The following is a 19,143-nucleotide window of genomic DNA, read 5'->3' as shown; positions in this document are numbered from 1 at the left end:
TTCTGGAATGTGCTTTTAAAATGGTTTAGCCAAAAGGGGAGTAGCTGGGTAGAAACAAAACGAGAATGCCAAAAATAAGGATCACGGTTCCAGCTGGATGAGTGGGCATGGAAGCTCATTCCACACTTCTATCTACTTGGACATGTCAGTCCATGTCCTTAATAGAAGTGTTTTCTTTTTTTAAATTTATATTTGTATGTATAAAGTAATTTAAGGAAGCACTATTTATAAAAGAAAAAGATTTTAAAAATTAACTCAGGCCAGGCATGGTAGCTCAGACCTGTAATCTCAGTACTTTGGGAGGTCAAGGCAGGAGGATCACTTGAGCCTAGGAGTTCAAGACTAACCTGGGCAATATAGGGAGACTCCCATCTCAACAAAAAAATTTTAAAAGAGGACAGGCACTGTGGCTCATGCCTGTAATCCCAGCACTTTGGGAGGCCAAAGTGGATCACCTGACCAGCGTAGAGAAACTCCATCTCTAGTAAAAATACAAAATAAACTGGGTGTGGTTGCGCATGCCTGTAATCCCAGCTACTCGGGAGACTAAGACAGGACAATCACTTAAACCCTGGAGGAGGAGGTTGTGGTGAGCTGAGATCACACCATCACAATCCAGCCTGCGCAACAAGAGCAAAACTCCATATCAAAAAAAAAAAAAAAAAAAAGTTAAAAGAAAGCCTGGGCAACATGATAAAACCCCGCTTCAACAAAAAATAAAAAATACAGGCTGGGTACGGTGGCTCATGCCTGTAATCCCAGCACTTTGGGAGGCTGAAACATGTGGATCACCTGAGGTCAGAAGTTCAAGACCAGCCAGGCCAAGATGGTAAAACTGCGTCTCTATTAAAAATACAAAAAATTAGCCAGGGTTGGTGGCAGGGGCCTGTAATTCTAGCTACTCAAAAGGCTGAGGCAGGGCAATCACTTGAACCCAGGAGGCAGAGATTGCAGTGAGCCGAGATCATGCCATTGCACTACAGCCTGGCCAACAACAGTGAAACTCCGTGTCAAAACAAATAAAAAATACAAAGATTAGCCAGGCATGATGACATTTACCTACAGTACCAGCTACTCAGGAGGCTGAGGTGGGAGGATTGATTGAGCCTGTGAGGTGGAGGTTGCAGTGAGCTGTAGTCATGCCAGTGCACTCCAGCCTAGGTGACAGAGTGAGACACTGTCTCAAAAAAATAAAAATAAAAATAAAGCAGCTGGGTTTGGTGGTATGCACCTAGTCGCAGCTACTCAGGAGATGGAGGTAGGAGGATGGCTTGAACCCAGGAGGTCAAGGCTGTAGTGAGCCTACACCTTTGCACCACTGTACTCTAGCCTGGGTGACAGACTGAGACCCTGTCTTGAAAACAGTAATTTTTTAAAAAATTAACCCAATGTCTTATCAAAAAGGAAATGGCTGAATTCTAGGGAAAAAAAAAAAAAAAGATGAGGCACAAAGTGTCCATGATATGAGACTGGTTTGTTTTGTTCTGTTTTGAAGTGGCAGGCAGGTATATATATTCACATATGCTCTATAGACACAAATAGCTCCAGATGGAATCATGGGAGACTGCAGCAGTAACAGAAGACTGAGGGCTGGAACAGGGGTAGGACAATACTCTTCAATCTACACGTTCAAAATTGTATTTGGAGCCACATATATGAATTACCTCTGTACAAAAATTAAACAAATTTGTTAAAGTTTATGTATCCTCTGAGCCTTCTCTTGGAGAGATAAGTAAACAGGGCAATTTACTTGGTTCAAACTTAAGAGCTCAGAGGAACCCAGAGTAGTATTCAGGGAGCCAGAGCAGTCAGGCCAGAGGGAGGGAACAAAAGAAAAGGATGCCTGAAACCAGGACGATGGCCACACTATTCAGTGAATGATGGACCTTTCTCTCAGCCTCTGTCTAGCCACGATAGGGAATTAGTTGAGGTTGACTCAAAAAGTTAATCTGCTGACTAAGAATGGATGCCTGGGTAATGATAATCCACCAAGTTTATAGCCTTAGAGCTATTTCCCCAGAAAGTGTCAGAAAATCTTGAACCTTAATCTTGTACATAAAAGGTGTGCGGCCAAGAGCTGACACCACAAGTAAGTGATTAAAAGGAAATGGATGTAGACGTTTTTAATGCACAAAATACACCCTTTTATATGTTTAAAGATCTAGGATCATATCAGGCAATATTTAAAAATAATATGACAGAGTATTTCATGTTCAGTAGTTTTTAAAGTGTCCCCAAAAACTTTTATTTTAGAAGTTCTCAAATGCACAGTAAAGTTAAAAAAAAAAAATTTACAGTGAATATCATAGGCCAAACCTACAATTAATGTTTTGTGAGAACACCTCTGCCCATCTTTATCCACCTGCTCACCCTTCTGTTCATCCATAAGACCATCTTACTGTTTTTAATAAATTCCAAAGTGAGCTGCAGACAGCTAAACATCTCAGCACACACATCATTCGAGATCAGTATTTGTTTATAGTTTTGTTTTTTAAGGTAAAATGCACAAATCTTAATGTCAGTTTTGACAAACTCATGTGACCCAGAGCCCTATCAGGATACAGACCAGCACTTTGGAAGGCCAAGGCAGGAGGATCACGTGAGCCCAGGAGTTAGACCAGCCTAAGCAAGATGGAGAGACCCCATCTCTACAAAAATAAAATAAGTGCCTGTGGTCCGAGCTACTCAAGAGGCTAAGGCAAGAGGATCAATTAAGCCCAGAAGTTGGAGGCTTCGGTGAAGTGCTGATCACGCCACTACACTCCAACCTAGGCAACAGAATGAGATCTTGTCTCTTAAAAAAGAAAAGATATAGACCATTAACTGTCACCCCAGAAAGTTCCCTCAGGCCCCTTCACCAAACCACTACTCTAATTTTTTTCCCTCACCATTGATTAGTTTTACCTGTGAAATAACCACACACACACACACCACTTTGTGTTTTAGGTTTTTTGTTTTTTTTGAGATAAGGTCTTACTCTGTCATCCAGGCTGGAGTAGAGCGGTGCCATAACAGCTTATTGCAACATTGAACTTCTGTTCTCAAGCCATCCTCCCCAATCAGTTTCCTGAGTAGCTGGGACTACAGGTGTGCCAACATGCCTAGCATTTTTTTTTTTTTTTTTTGAGATGGAGTCTTGCTCTGTCACCCAGGCTGGAGTGCAGTGGCACGGATCTCGGATCACTGCAGCCTGCACCTCCCTGGTTCAAGCAATTCCGCTGCTTCAGCCTCCCAAGTAGCTGGAATTAACAGGTGCATGCCACCTCACTTGGCTATTTTTTTTGTATTTTTAGTAGAGATGGGGTTCTACCATGTTTGGCCAGACTGGTCTCAAACTTCTGACCTCAGGCAATTCTCCCACCTCAGCCTCCCAAAGTGCTAGGATTACAAGTGTGAGCCACCACGCCCAGCCCAGCTAATTGTTTTAATCCCTGCAGGATTAAAAAGCACAGGCATTATAGGTGTGAGCACTTGGATTACAGGTATAAGCACCCTTGTCCAGCCCCGTATTCCTTTTTTTAAATAAAGAAAAAGATATTTAAAAATGTACCATCTTATTTTTGGATCTTGTTAAAATCTGGCCTCAATTTTTACAAAGTAAACCCAACAGTCTCTTCTCTTACTCAACCTCAGCAGCACCCCCTCCTAGGAGCCCCTCCCTTCAACTTCCACCTAACAGCCCTGGCTAGGTGTGTCCCCACCTCACAGGCTACTGTCTTCTGCACACTGAGGCTCCATCTCCACAGACCTCTCACCTTGAGAGCCCTGAAGACTCACTCTTGAGATCTCCCCCAGCCATACTCTCCCCTAAAGGTCCTCCCGCCATGCCCAGATGTCAAATGCCCTCATGTAGGACCCCATGACAACTCTCCTGTCCATCCCCAGGCTGATCCTAGGCCTGTTTGACATTACCACTTGAATATCTCACAGACATCCCAAATTGTTTATTTTAATGTGACAGGGAAAAGGAATGTCTCCTTCCCATCCTATCACTCAGCTGCTCATTTGCCCTCCCTGAGGGCCACCAACTATTGTTATCAGTCTCTGAAAAGTCTGACAAAGACATTCTATAGAACAAGTCTGTATCTTGATTGTGGGAATGGTTATATGAATTTATGCATGGGATAAAACTGCATAGAACTACACACACACACACACACACACACACACACACACACACGTGCTGGTTAAAACCCATTGAGGCCCATAGTTTGGTTAACAGTGCTATACTGTCAATTTCCTGCAGTTATGTCACCACTGAAGGAAGCGGGGGTGAGGGGGTGAAGGGTTCATGGGACTCTATGTACTACTTTTGCAACTTCCTGTGAGTCTATGATTATTTCCAAATAAAAAGTTAAAAGTATTCTGTGCATGTGTTCTTTTTTATTCAAACTGGAGCTACCAGCAAGTTCTGCACCTCCTGTCTTCATGTAGTATCCAATCAGTGTGTTCTTTGTGAGTACACACTGCCTTCTGTGATACGGCTGTACCATAATTTCACCAGACCTCTGGTAATGCACGTTTTGGTTATTTCCATTCTTTAAAGGTCACCATGTACACAGGGCATTTCATATACATCTAAGCATCCCTTTAAAGAATTTTTATAAGATAGGCCAGCCATGGTGGTTCACACCTGTAATCCCAGCAGTTTGGGAGGCCAAGGTGGGCAGATCGATCATGGTAAAACCCCGTCTCTACTAAAAATAGAACAGTTAGCCAAGTGTGGTGGCACGTGCCTGTTACTCCAGCTACTCGAGAGGCTGAGGCAGGAGAATCACTTGAACCGGGAGGCAGAGGTGGCAGTGAGCAGAGATCGCATCACTGTACTCTACCTGGGCAACAGAACGAGACTCCATTAAAAAAAATTTTTTTCTATGGGATAAAGAGCATATGTATTTGTTTATTTCACCAGCTACTGCCATAATATACCAAACGATACGCCCACCAACAATGCACAGGAGTCCTGGTTCACCACTTCACCCAGGCATTATCAAATGTGTGAATCCTTGTTAACCAGGGAGGTAAGAAACAGTGTGGCAACGTGGTGAGGCTGTGTTTGTTTTAGCGTATCATTAGCAAGGCTGAGCATTCAGATTTAAGAATCATCTATACTTCTTTCTCCATGACTTGTTTGCTCATATCCTCTGCTCAGTTTTCTTCCAGGCTGAGATTTACTTACCTATGGAAGCTCTTTATATGTTGAGGAAAATAGTCCTTTCTGATGTTAGTGGCATTTTTTCCAATTTGATGTCAATCTTCTGACTAGTTATTTTTGACAGCAACGGGTTTTTTTTTTTTTTAATGGCTGAATTTATCAGTATTTTATTTTATGGCTTCTGGATTTTGACATACTCAGAAATATTTTCACTACTCTGATATTGCAAAATACTCACTCCTATATTTTCTTCTGGTATGTGGTTCATCTTGAAATATTTTTTAAACCTACCCCACCATTTTACCACAAAGAATGATGTAGGGGCTGAGCGCAGTGGCTCACTCTTCTAATCCCAGCACTTTGGGAGGCCAAGACAGGTGGATCACCTGAGGTCCGGAGTTCAAGAGCAGCCTAAGCAACATGATAAAATCCGTCTCTACTAAAAATACAAAAATTAGTTGGGCATGGTGGCACACACCTGTAATCCCAGCTATTTGGGAGGCTGAGGCGTGAGGATCACTTGAACCCGAGGGGCAGAGGTTGCAGTGAGCTGAGATCATGCCATTGTACTCCAGCTGGGTAACAGAGCAACATTCTGTCTCGAAAATAAATAGATCAATAAAATTAAAAATAAAAATAAAAACACAAATCAGCCCAGAGTGGTGGCTCCCACTTGTATGTAGTCTCAGCTACTCAGAGGCTAAAGGAAGAAGATCGCTTGAGCCCAGGCGTTCAAGGCTCAGCAACCTATAATCACACCACTGCACTCTAGCCTGGGGTACAGAGCAAAACTCTGTCTCTAAAATAAGTTTTTGTTTCTTTGTTTTTTTGAGATGGAGTCTTGCACTGTCACCTGGGCTGGAGTGCAGTGGCACGATCTCGGCTCACTTCAACCTCCGCCTCCTGGATTCAAGTGATTCTCCTGCCTCAGCCTCCCAAGTAGCTGGAATTACAAGCACCTGCCACCATACCCAGCTAATTTTTTTTGTATTTTTAGTAGAGACATGGTTTTCACTGTGTTGGCCAGGCTGGTCTCAAACTCCTGACCCTGTGATCTGCCCTCCTCAACCTCCCAAAGTGCTAGGATTACAGGCCTAAGCCACAGCACCAGGCCTAAAACAATTTTTTTTTTTTTGAGATGGAGTTTCACTCTTGTTACCCAGGCTGGAGTGCAATGGCGCGATCTCGGCTCACCGCAACCTCCGCCTCCTGGGTTCAGGCAATTCTCCTGCCTCAGCCTCCCGAGTAGCTGGGATTACAGGCACGCACCACTATGCCCAGCTAATTTTTTGTATTTTTAGTAGAGACGGGGTTTTACCTTGTTGACCAGGATGGTCTCGATCTCTTGACCTTGTGATCCACCCGCCTCGGCCTCCCAAAGTGCTGGGATTACAGGCTTGAGCCACCGCGCCTGGCCAACAATTTTTAAAACACACACACACACACACAGACACACACACACACACACCCCAGTTCTTGCACTCCTGCTTAAGACCCTTCAGCGGCTGCTCAGGATGCTGGAATGAAGCCTTGCCTCCGCACAGTGACCTAGCAGACCCCTGTCCCGGAGCTGTGCAGCCCCTCCCTCCCCCAGCTGCACACAGGAGACTCCGGTCACAGTGACCTTTTATGAGCTCCCAGAACAACGCAGGCATTCCATGATTCTAAGCCACTGTCTTTGTTGTTCCCTCTGCCCAAAATACACTTCCCAGCTCTCCACAGAGCTGGCTCCTTTTCATTCAGCAATCGGATTAAATGACACTGTTAGGGACCTTCCCTTGCCACCCTAAATTGCCACCACACCCCGTCTCATCCCTCTTATTCACTTCAGCAGGTACCTGGTACTTCTTAGCCTTCATTATAAGAACAATATCTGGGTCCAGGTCAGTAAATACTTGAATGAAAGAATGAAGTAAGCAGCCCAGTGTTAAGAGAATACCTCATACAAAGTTCAGAGGCCCAGGAGTTAGAAGCCGGTAAAACTGTTCACAAGAAGCAAGCGTAAAGAAGGAGGGTGGCCAACAGGAAATGGCTCCATGCAAAGAGAGCCTGCTCTGGTGAGACTTGGCCTTCAACCCTTTAGGGGAACAAGGTGGGAAGTGAATTAAAATAGTGGGAATTGTCTGGAAACAGCGATGGAAAAACACCTGAAACCAAAAGCAACTCCTCAAGGTATACAATGACGAGTTTCACCGATCACCTCTTCTCCTAAATAAAAAAAGACTTCCAGGGAAGAAGGCACTTTGTGCTTTTGTTTAGTCTTTGAGACAGTCTCGATCTGTGGCCCAGGCTGGAGTGCAGTGGCATAATCATAGCTCACTGCAGCCTCAACCTCCAGAGCTCAATCCTCCCACCTCAGCCCCCCAAGTAGCTGGGAGTACAAGCACATGCCATTATACCCGGCTAATCTGTACTTTTTGTAGAGACAGTGTCCCACTATATTGCCCAGGCTGGTCTCAAACTTCTGGGCTCAAGCAATCTGCCCACCTTAGCCTCCCAAAGCATTGAGATTACAGGCGTGACCCATGCCTGGCCCAAGGGAAGACACTTTGAACAGTTCATTTTAAAGCAAGAAATTCAATTAAATAGGAATTTCATTAAACTAATTGAACTCTTGCAAACTGGAATATTATTCTGGGATCAGCTGATTTAAAATTTGTTACTAATCTTGAAGGTAGGTAAGATCGAAGGGCATCCTGGATCTTCAGAATTCCTTTAGTATTTACTGAGTGCCTGGTAGGTTAAACTCATTATCCCAAAGTCTAGTTACAATGTTGGTACTAGACAAACACATCCACATCCATGAGCTTTTGACCTTACATGATAACTTTAGAAACTAGCTCTCATTAACAGAAGACATCAAGGTAAGGGAAATGTGACTGTAACATACTGAGACAGAAATAATAGCTGACATGAAGCGCTCTTACTGGATGTCAGGCACTGCTCTACATGCTTTTTATGTATTAAGTCATTTAATCCTCATGCTAACCTTAAGTGACAGGTACTATAAAGAAACTGAAATGCAGATAAGTGACGCAACCAGCCCAGGATTACAGCTAGGAAGTAGCACAGCTCGATTTCAAAGCCAGACAGCCTGGCTCCAAGCCCGAGAGCCTATCCACCTGGCTCTTCTGCACCTTATGTGCCAATGATGCCTGGAGGGGAGTGAGCACCTGTCTAGGGTGGCCCTGGGCTGGGATCTGAAAGACAAATATGGCTCTGATGAACAGGGCACTTTAAAGCCATTCAGAAGCAATGAAAGAAACACAGGCATGCATGTGCACACATGTACACAAAAAGATATGCTCAACAGATGTCATTTAATGCAATTCAGACAAAGCAGAGGGGTTTCACAGGAATGCAGTGGGCCAGGAGTCAGGACACCACTCCAGGGAAAATCTTCCAAGGGAATATGCCCCACATATAGAACAAAATATGTTTTAAAACAAATAATATTAAACAAACTTACGAGAAGTGCTAACACAGGACCAAAGCATCCCAGTGAATGCAGTACAGAGGTTGCCAGGCCCAGCATTTGTACTTATGCCTACATTTCAATTGAAAAATTATAGGCTGGGTACAGTGAGTCATGCCTATAATCCCAACACTTTGGGAGGCTGAGGTGGGAGGATTGCTTGAGCTCAGGAGTTTGAGACCAACCTGGCAACACAGGAAGACTCCATCTCTACAAAAAGTAAAAAAAAAAAAAAAAAAAGTAACAGTACACAGTGGTATACATGTGTAGTCCCAGCTATTCGGGAGACTGAGGCAGAAGGACTGCCTGAGCCCAAGAGTTTGAAGTTTCAGTGAACTATGACTATGCTACTATACTCCAGCCCGGATGACAGAGCAAGATCCTGACTTTAAAAAAACAACAACAATAAAAAAAAAAAAAAAAAACAACGGAGAGAGAGGGAAGGAAAAATGCTAATTTCGAATTTATATTCAATTCTATGCCCAGACTGAAGTCTCTCTGTGTAACATTAATAGCTTTAAAACAACGACAAAGTATCATTATTATCATCCTTGTTTGGCAATAGTGTATTAACTGGCTCTTGCAACACTTACAAAAACACGTGGGGCACAATGCAAGCCTTAGAAGGCTGCAAACCCAGGTGGTAAAACATTAAAGATTGTTGAAGCTCCTACCAGATACTTTATGAAACAGTTTCTCCCTTTTACCAAAAAGGAAAACTTCATCCTAGTGGGTCTGCCAAACAACAACAGGAAGGTAATGTTACATTTTGGCAGGAGTTCTCTCCCCGCCCCACCCCCCCCTCCACAGAACTATCCACTTTGAAACTGCTGTCAGATTTCAGATTCTGTAAGAATCTGGAAGGTCTGTGAAAAGCCTCCCTCGGCACCCAAGCCCTGCTAGGTTGTTTGCAGGAACATTTCATCTTACCTATGACAACACAACAGGAATATTTCATGCAAAATCTTCATGATAAATGATTTGTCTGGGGACACTTGTACCACCACGATATGCCCAAGACCGCCAGCCGACAAAGTCTTCCCAACCAAGTGTGTGCGGACACGTAACCCCAACACACTCTCACCTTCTTACCAAATGTTCCAGATTAATGTCCTACTCCAAGTTCAGCCCTTTTCATAAAACACAAAGCTTTCTGCTATTTGTGAAAAAGTAACCTCATTGCTTTACATAAATGAAAATCACCTCATTTAAAATGCCTTTCGTGACATGTAAATTAAAACATCACTAGCAGTACTTTTTAAACTTCTAGATTAATACTTTAATAAATTCTCCTTAAAAATTATCTAAAATTTCTTCTGGAGTTCCCAACATCTCATAATTTAAATAATTTTCATCAGAAATCTGGAGGAAAAATATTTTCACTTAAAAAAAAAAGTAACAAAACACTTCAAGACATTATCCAGAAGACAAAAAGTTTGCTCATGCCATACTGTCTCTAGAAAGCCCTTTCTAGGGTATCTGGCAACAGGATACAGACATCTTTTGTTTCTTTCTTCCTTTACTGAAATGCTCAAAACTTTCCAACAGTCATTCTCACCCTCCCTAGGGTTCAGTTTCTATAATTGATTCTCTTCCACTTATAATGACAATTTAACCCACCCCAATTGGCCGGTTTTAAAATCAGTCAAAATTAAGAATTGTGGAACAATGTGGCTGACAAAACCACCGCTGTTATTTGCAGAAACTGACAGAATCTAGGGAATGGAAAGAGGATGTCAGTCTGTGTAAAACCCCCAACCCAAAGTCACAGTAACATAAAGAAAGGTAGGAATTCTCCACTTCATTTGGATGGCAGAAAATCAATGGGCTCTTTGCAAAACACACACACACACAAATATTGATAATATTCAGCCTCAATAACTCATTGTAAGCAAAACCTCATACAAGTATTTGTAGCTGCCAGCATACAGCAGAGAACATTTTTCAACAGGGAAAACTCTGTCCATTAACTTGAATTATTCCGCAAATTAGGAGACCCCATTGTACTTCAGTTCAGTAGTTTGGCTCAGGATGAGAAGAGGCAGTGGATGCTTTGAGAGACTTAAGGGAAGGAGGCCACATGCCATGACAGAAGCAGGAAAGATAAGCAGATTGGCTCTCAGAGCCACCCCACTCGGATGCCCCAGCTGAGTGCTGTCCAGCCATATGTGTGATTTTATTTATTTATTTATTTATTTAGAGAGGGAGTTTCACTCTGTCGCCCAGGGTGAGCAGTACCATCTCTGCTCACTGCAACCTCTGTCCCCCCCCCCCCCCCCCCCCGTTCAAGTAATTCTCCTGCCTCAGCCTCTCCAGTAGCTGGAATTACAGGCATGCGCCACCACGCCCGGCTAACTTTTGCATTTTTATTTGAGACAGGGTTTCACCATGTTGGCCAGGCTGGTCTGGAACTCCTGTCCTCAGGTGATCCAGCTGCCTCGGCCTCCCAAAGTGCTGGGATTACAGGCGTGAGCCACCCCGCCCAGCCCATACATGTCATTTTAAATTTCCAAATAGCCACACTTAAAAAAAAAAAAAAGGAAAAATAAAAGCAGTGAGATTAACTGTTTTTTTCTTTGTTTTCAGACAGCGTCTCAGTCTATCACCCAGGCTGGAGCACAACGGCACATCTCCTGGACTCCAGGGATTCTCCCACCTCAGCCTCCCGAGTAGCGGATTCTCCCACCTTACCCTCCCGAGCAGCTAACTACAGGCATGCACCACCAGCCAGGTTAACTTTCTGTATTTTTTGTAGAGACAGGGGTCTCACCATATTGCCCAGGCTGGTCTTGAACTCCTGCACTCAAGCAAACCTCCTGCCTCAGCCTCCCAAACTTTTGGGACGACAGGCATGAGCCACTGCACCCCGCCAAGATTAATTTTAATGACAGATTATTTTCGTTAATCCAATTTGCCCCAAACATGGCAATCTCAACAAGTATTTGAGTATAAAAGACTACCAACGACATCTTTTATGTTCTTTCTCATCCTAAATATTTAAAATCAGATGTACGTTTCACAGCTGGGACCACAACTCAAACTCCACCCATTTCATGGGCTCCATCGTCCCACACGGCCGAGGGGGTCAGTGGCCACCGTACCGGCCACGGCACGTTCTTGGTGATTCACTACCGAACATGGGCACCTCCTTTTCATCCCTAGACAGGTGGGGACGGGAGAATATCCAACTCCCGGCAAACCCACCCAGTCCCAAGGCAGGCGCGACCTCTGAGACTCCCGCCCGGCCGCAGGCGGCCCCACCCCTGCGCTGCCCAGGCCTCACCGGAAGCCCAGCTAATGGGAACTGACAGGTCTGGGTCCTTCCAGGCGGCGCTCCCTCCTCCACGGACCCCGAGGCCTCGCCCCCGCCCGGCCCAGAGCTGCGCCCCGCGCGAAAAAATAAAAAAAGAAGGGGGGTGAAAAAAGAGATGAGCCCAAAATTAATGAGCCAAGCCCTCCGCCGGCAACCTCCCCGCCCCCAAACCCAAGACGATGAGTCGGGGTCCCCGCGATCACCAGGGCAGGCAAAAATAACAGCAAAAAAATTTTTTAGTGAAATAACCAGAAAGGAGACATTTTGCCGAGGGATGGCAGGCAGAAGTGGGTCACGTTATTCTCGGTGGGGGAAGGCGAAGGCGCGCCCACCCGCCCCTCCGCGCGCGCCGGTCGGGGCCCCGCTCCCATCAGGGTCCTCTCGGGTCCGCGGTCCCCCGATCGCCGCCCCTCCCCCGCCCCGCCGTCCGTTAACGGCCGCGCGCGAGCACGAGGCGGCGGCGGCGCGCGCGCGCGCGGACAGGAGCGCGGGGGCGCGCGCTTGCTTCATCCCCGGCGGCGCCCACCTACTCCTACCTGTGGGGACGACGCGCCGGCCGGCGGCGGAAGGCAGGCGGCGGCGAGCGGACGGCGGCGGCGGCGGCGGCTGCGGGGCCTGGCTGCTCGCTCGCAGCTCTCCCTCTGGTAGCGGCGGCGGCGGCGGCGGCGGCGGCTCGGCTGTGCTCGCGGCGGCGCCCTCTGGCGGCGGGAGGCCACGCTTGCCGCCCGGGAGACGCCGCCATTGGCTACACCGGAGCTACGGGCTGGGGGCAGTGGCGCCACGTCGGGCCGGGGGAGGGGACCCGGGCGCGCCGTTCAATCCGGAGCCCCGGCGTCGACGCGCGGCCCACCGGGTGAGCCAATGGGAAGGCGACGTTGCACACTGGACGCGCTCGGTCTGAAGACGGATTAACCAGCGCCTGGGTTTTCTGGGGCTTCAGCCGGCCGCGGCCTGAGCAGAAGCGCGGGGAGTTGGAGCAGCGTCCAGCGGGGAGAGGAGCTACAGTCGGCATCGGGAAGCTCACCCTGGAGCCTGCTTGGCTTGGCGAGTCTTCATCCAGGGCGCCCTGCTTGCGGAGAATAACTGCATCCTCAGAACAACCGTGATTGTTCCCATTCCTGCGATGAGGAACGGAGGCGCGGAGCCCAGCGGCAGCCGGGCAGCCGGAGACAGCCTCGTTCCAGTTCCATCTGCTGGCTCTTGCAGCACCTGGATCCCTGCCCTTCAGGCCCCAGCCCAAACGCCGCCTCGTCCACCTGCATTTTGCGGCCGGGAGCCGCGCTGCGGGCACGGCGTCTTGTAAAACGCCCAGCTCAGCAGTGGGTGCGGCACAGTGCCTGCGCCACAGGATGGAGGGCGAGATCTGGGCCGACAGGTGCCCACAGAAGACCGTTTTGGACCGTGAAGACCAAAGAAATTCAAGCAGGAAAAAGTGACAGAACGCCTCTTAGGAGGTGACAGCCATGCAGCCATGCGGGAAGTGGTCCCCAGGCAGTAAACAGTGCAAAGGCCCTGAGGCTGGACCTTGGTGTCTGGATAACAGGGAAGGCCTCCTTGGCTGATGTGTGCCAGAGGGTAGAGAGATCTGTGAGTCAGAGGGGCTGCCATGTGGAATTTGGAGTTTGGTGTGGATGGGGGTCATTCATTGAGTCTGAATCGGGAGTTCCAAGGCCTGATTTATATTAAGTTCTCTCCAGCTACTGTGCAGAGAATGGGCTGTAAGAGGGACAAGAGAAGCGGGGACACTAGCTAAAGTGGCTCTTCCAGGGGTCTGGGTCATGTAGATTTACAAACCAGAGTATTAGCTCCGGCTGCCATGACAGAATACCCCAGACCAGGCAGCTTAGACAACAGAAATTTATTTTCTCTCTGTTTTTTTGTTTCTTTTGAGATGGAGTTTTGCTGTCGTTGCCCAGGCTGGAGTGCAATGGCGCGATCTCGGCTCACTGCCACCCCCGCCTCCTGGGTTCAAGCGATTCTCCTGCATCAGCCTCCCGAGTAGCTGGGATTACAGGCATGCACCACCACGCCCAACTAATTTTGTGTCTTTAGTAGAAAAGGGGTTTCTCCATGTTGGTCAAGCCAGTCTCAGACTCCTGAGCCACCGCGCCCAACCTTTCTCACCGTTTTAGAGGCTGGAAGTCTAAGGTCCCGGTACTGGCAGGGCTGGTTTCTGGTGAGGCCTCTTCCTGACATGCAAACAGCCGTCTTTTCACTGTGTCCTCATAGGCCTTTTCTCTGTGAGCAGGAATCCCTGATTTGTCTTCCTTTCTTTTAAAAGGACAACAGTTTTATCAGATTAGGGTGGGAACCCTGTGACTTGCAGTGAAGTCATTGGAAGTCACAGGGTGGGGCCTTAATCTCATAAAACTGTTGTCCTTTTAAGGACAATGACTGCCTAAAAGGCCCTATTCAAATAGTCATATTAGGAACCCTATGACCCTAATTACTTCCTAAAAGGCCCTATTCAAATAGTCATATTAGGGTTAGGGCTTCAACATACAGACTGTGTGGTAAGGGTGTGGGGATTGGGAAGTGTTTCAGTCCATAACACCAGGTAACTGCTGCAACAGAAATATTGAAGAACTGATGGGCTATGGTTTTAGGGAAGCTCCTCTAAGAAAAGGGTGGATTAGGCCTGTAATCCCAGCGCTTTGGGAGGCTGAGGCGAGTAGATCATGAGGTCAGGAGTTCGTGGCCAACATGGTAAAACTATGTTTCTATTAAATTATCCAGCTGTGGTGGTGGGTGCCTGTAATCTCAGCTACTGGGGAGGCCAAGGCAGGAGAATCGCTTGAACTTGGGAGGCAGAGGTTGTGGTGAGCCATGATCGCATCACTGGCACTTCAAGTTGGGTAACACACCAAGACTCCATCTCGAAAACAAGGGGTGGATTCTTCTCATGGCCAGAGAAGAACCCACCTCATCATTCAGGCCTCAGCTCCAACAGCCTCTCACGGAGAGGTCTTCCCTAACAGCCCATCTAAACATTGCTCAGTAACACATCGCCCTGTATGATCTTACAAGCAGTCATCGTGATCTTGTCTAGTCCTATTGCCAGAAGGCTCAGGAGGTCTCTGGATGCCTTTGAGACCCCAGCTCCAGCCAGTTTCCAGGTTCTTAACACAATGGAGAGAAAGAATTCAAGAATGAGTTAGAGGGAAGAAAACAGCAAGGTTTTTTTTTGTTTTGTTTTTGAGACAGGATCATCTCACTGTCACCAGGCTGGCATACAAAGGCAAAATCATGGCTGACTATAGTCTTGATCTCCCAGGCTCAGGTGATCCCCTCCACCTCAGCCTCCTGAGTAGCTGTGGCTGGGACAATTTTTTTTTTTTTTAGCAGGGTTTTGCCATGTTACCCAGGCTGGTCCCATGCTTCCGGGGTCAAGCAATCCCACCTCGGCCTCCCAGAGTGCTGGGATTGCAGATGTAAGACACTGCACCCAGCTGCAAACAGCTTTTATTGTGAAGTGAATATATACATTTAAGAGAGAAGTGCACCAGCCGTGGTGGCTCACGCCTGAAACCCTAGCACTTTGGGAGGCCAAGGTGGGCCGATCACAAGGTCAAGAGACCAAGACCATCCTGGCCAAGATGGTGAAATCCCACCTCTACTAAAAATACAAAAATTCGCTGGGCGATAGATAGCATGAGCTGTAGTCCCAGCCACGTGGGAGGCTGAGGCAGGAGAATCACTTGAACCCAGGAAGCAGAGGGTGCAGTGAGCCGAGGATCACGCCACTGCACTCCATCCTGACAACAGAGCAAGACTGTCTCAAAAACTTAAAAAAAAAAACAAAAACAGAAGTGCAGGCATGCCTGTGAGAATGAGTCTCTCACAACGGAGTTTGGTTTCTAACTTTATGGGTATTTTTTTTAAATCACAAGATGGAATTATCATTAGGCCTTCTGGAAAAGGAGGGAATTTCAGGGACCTCCACCCCAGTTACTACCCCTTTTCTTCCTTATTCGGGTTTGCCTGGAAGAAACATGGACCTGCCACCCTGGCCGAGTTTTGGCCATCCTCTCTCCCTTGGGTTTTCTGTTATCTTGTGGTTTCTTTGCCTAGTTCCTGTTTTAGGTGTTGTTTGGCTTTTTCCATCCCCCTTTGACCACCCAGTGCTGTTCCTGTCTCAGGCATTTGGGCTCTTGTTTGTGGTCTGCCTCCACCCCTACAGGAGAGCAGAGACCCTGTTACTTTTTTTTTTCAAGACGGAGTTTTGCTCCTGTTGCCCAGGCTGCAGTGCAATGGCGCAATCTCAACTCACTGCAACCTCTGCCTCCTGGGTTCAAGTGATTCCCCTGCCTCAGCCTCCTGGGTAGCTGGGATTACAGGTGTCCACCACCCTGCCCAGCTAATTTTTGTATTTTTAGTAGAGATGGGGTTTTGCTGTGTTGGTCAGGCTTATCTCAAACTTCTGGCTTCAAGTGATCCACCTGCCTTGGCTTCCCAAAGTGCCAGGATTACAGATATGAGTCACCCTGCCTTGCCCAACCCTGCTTCTTTTGTCCTATATTCTTAGCCCCTTGATAGTGCCTAGCGCCCCTTAAATACTTCTGGAGTGGACGACTTAAGTGAGCCTAAGGCTAAGATCTGATTAGAAGCTGAGTAGGAGATACTCTAATGCAGTGGTGCAGGTAGAAAAGAAAAAAGCCTGGCACGGTGGCTCACACCTGTAATCTCAGCACTTTGGCAGGCCCTTGTAATCCCAGCTATTTGGAAGGCTGAGGCAGGAGAATCACTTGAACCTGGGAGATGGAGCTTGCAGTAAGCCAAGATCATGCCACTGCACTCCAGCCTGGGCGACGAAGGGAGACTCCATCTCAAAAAAAAAAGAGAAAAAAACGGGCTCTTGTGATTGCTTTAGGTCCACCTGGATAATCTAAAATAATCTCATCTTGAGATCATAGCTTAATCACAACAGCAAACTCCCTTTTGCCAGGCAACAGGTTACTGTGGTTAGCATGTGGACATCTTTGGGGAGCCATTATTCTGCCTACCACAGACAGCAAAGTAAAGGATGTCTTTGTATGGGGGGCCTGCTTCTTGGGATCCCATCTCCACCCCTTGTTGAGGTAATGACACTACGTATTCCCCCACCCCTGGCAGCACTGGGCACTACTGTGCTAAGGAGAATAGACTGAGTCATTCCTCAGGCTTCCACTCAAGTGAGAGAAATTTTCAGTTTCTTCATTGGATATTACACTGATAAGTACACTGTTTCAGGATTTATCATATGCCCCATGCCTTTTGTGCAAGGCACCTGAGGCTACAAAGTTGGATAAGACAAGATTCCTGGTCTCAACCAGCCTATAGTCAGGTCAAGGGGACAGACTCTGTGCATCAGTGGTTCTAGGGGTGGCTAGGGTAGGCAGAGGAGTCTGTGGAGCCACCTAGGAGTGACCTCTTCATTATCTTTAGAAATATTTACAGAGCACTTGCTCTGTGCCAGATACTATTCTAGATGCATAGGATGTGTCAGTGTACAGAACCAAGATCATTATCCTCATGAAGTTTACATTCCAGAGAGTGAAACAGACAACAAACAATGTAAGTCAATCATAGAGTATGTTAGGAGATGCTAAAGAAAAAGTGGGGGTGGGCAGAAGCCAGGTACGGTGGCTCCACCTGTCATCCCAGCATTTTGGAAAGCTGAGGCAGAAGGATCGAATGAGGCCAAGAGTTCAAAACTACTTTGGGCACCATGGCGAGACAACGTCTCTACAAAAAAAAAAAAAAAAAAAAAAAAGGCATGTGCCGACTTCCTCTTTGTCCGGCTGGAACCACGGAGGGTGTTGAAGAGAACAAGAAGAAGAAGGTTCCTGCTGTGCCGGAAACCCTTAAGAAAAAGTGAAGGAATTTTGCAGAGCTGAAGATCAAGCGCCTGAGAAAGAAGTTTGCCCAAAAGATGCTTCAAAACGCAAGGAGGAAGCTTATTTATGAAAAAGCGAAGCATTATCACAAGGAATATAGGCAGATATACAGAACTGAAATTCGAATGGCGAGGATGGCAAGGAAAGCTGGCAACTTCTATGTACCTGCAGAAGCCAGACTGGCGTTTGTCATCAGGATCAGAGGTATTGATGGTGTGAGCCCAAAGGTCCGAAAGGTGTTGCAGCTTCTTCGCCTTCGTTAGATCTTCAATGGAACCTTTGTGAAGCTCAACAAGGCTTCAGTTAACATGCTGAGGATTGTAGAGCCATATATTGCATGGGGGTACCCAAATCTGAAGTCAGTAAATAAACTAATCTACAAACGTGGTTATGGCAAAATCAAAAAGAAGCGAATTGCTTTAACAGATAACACTCTGATTGCTCGATCTCTTGGAAAATATGGCATCTGCATGGAGGATCTGATTCATGAGATCTATACTGTTGGAAAACGCTTCAAAGAAGCAAATAACTTCCTGTGGCCCTTTATCTTCTCCACAGGGCGGAATGAAGAAAAAGACCACCCATTTTGTAGAAGGTGGAGATGCAGGCAACAGGGAGGACCAAATTAACAGGCTTATTAGAATGAACTAAGGTGTCTCTCGTGATTATTTTTCTAAGCTGGTCAGTTAATAAACAGTACCTGCTTTCAATTGAAAAAAAAAAAAAGGCAGGAGAAGGGGGAAGATGTAGAAGCAATCAGTACTTAAAAGATCTGTTATAGATGCTAGATTGAGAAGTAGACAGGGTGGTTATCAATGAATGCTGTGAAGAAAAGACACCAGAAAGGAGATGGTGACAGGCTATTCTGGGCACACTGCCTGTGGAGTAGCCCTCTGCAAGGAGCAGGTTTTTGTTTTTTTTGTGTGTGTTTCATTTTTTAGAAAAAATTGTAATTTTGACCAGGCACAGTAGCTCACCTATAATCCCAGCAGTTTGGGAGGCCAAGGCGGGCAGATCACCTGAGGTCAGGAGGTCAAGATCAACCTGGCCAACGTAGCAAAACTCTACTGAAAATACAAAAATTAGCCAGGCATGGTGGTGCATGCCTGTAATGTAATCCCGGCTACTCGGGAGGCTGAGACAGGAGAATCACTTGAACCTGGGAGGCAGAGGTTGCAGTGAGTTGAGATTGTACCCCTGTACTCCAGCCTCTGTCTCAAAAAATAATTTTTAATTAATTAAAGGAGATGGTGGGGAAGCCAGTCATACAAAAGGCTGATTCATTCCTGTAGGGGTCCAGCAGTGACCTAAGGAGTGGAGCCTG

General features: G+C 46.8%; 1 protein-coding gene and 1 pseudogene across 7 annotated transcripts in view; one reads left to right on the top strand and one right to left on the bottom strand.

Moving 5' to 3' along the window:
• ZC3H7A (zinc finger CCCH-type containing 7A) overlaps positions 1-12,592 on the bottom strand; it is a 44,059-nt gene extending 31,467 nt beyond the window's left edge. For 4 of the 6 annotated variants that reach the window (XM_078344739.1, XM_002755921.5, XM_078344740.1 and 1 more), the window contains exon 1: positions 12,480-12,592. The gene's annotated coding sequence lies outside the window, so the exon portion shown is untranslated. Of the gene's footprint in view, positions 1-6,623; positions 6,722-11,913; positions 11,982-12,479 lie in introns of those variants that run through there. The other 2 variants (XM_078344738.1, XM_035267010.2) reach the window with 2 other exon arrangements.
• Positions 12,593-12,853: 261 nt separating this feature from the next.
• Positions 12,854-18,601, top strand: LOC118146199 (large ribosomal subunit protein uL30 pseudogene; annotated as a pseudogene). The gene has a single exon (XR_013524666.1). The product of XR_013524666.1 is annotated as a large ribosomal subunit protein uL30 pseudogene (transcript).
• Positions 18,602-19,143: the final 542 nt, after the last annotated feature.

The sequence above is a fragment of the Callithrix jacchus genome, chromosome 12 (genome assembly GCF_049354715.1).
Source record: "Callithrix jacchus isolate 240 chromosome 12, calJac240_pri, whole genome shotgun sequence".
Classification (NCBI taxonomy): domain Eukaryota; kingdom Metazoa; phylum Chordata; class Mammalia; order Primates; family Cebidae; genus Callithrix; species Callithrix jacchus.
The sequence above is the reverse complement of the archived record's forward strand: the minus strand, read 5'-3'. Positions and strand labels throughout refer to the sequence as shown.